This window comes from Lucilia cuprina, chromosome 6 (genome assembly GCF_022045245.1).
Source record: "Lucilia cuprina isolate Lc7/37 chromosome 6, ASM2204524v1, whole genome shotgun sequence".
Lineage (NCBI taxonomy): Eukaryota > Metazoa > Arthropoda > Insecta > Diptera > Calliphoridae > Lucilia > Lucilia cuprina.
The window spans coordinates 9555809-9556041 of NC_060954.1; positions in this window are offsets into that span (position 1 = coordinate 9555809).

Sequence of the window (233 nt, forward strand, 5' to 3'; positions counted from 1 at the left end):
TCAGTTCTAGTTCAGTTCTAGTTCAGTTCTAGTTCAGTTCTAGTTCAGTTCTAGTTCAGTTCTAGTTCAGTTCTATTTCAGTTCTAGTTCAGTTCTAGTTCAGTTCTTCTTCAGTTCTAGTTCTCGTTCAGTTCTGGTTTAGTTCTAGTTCAGTTCTAGTTCAGTTCTAGTTCAGTTCTAGTTCAGTTCTAGTTCAGTTCTAGTTCAGTTCTAGTTCAGTTCTAGTTCAGTTC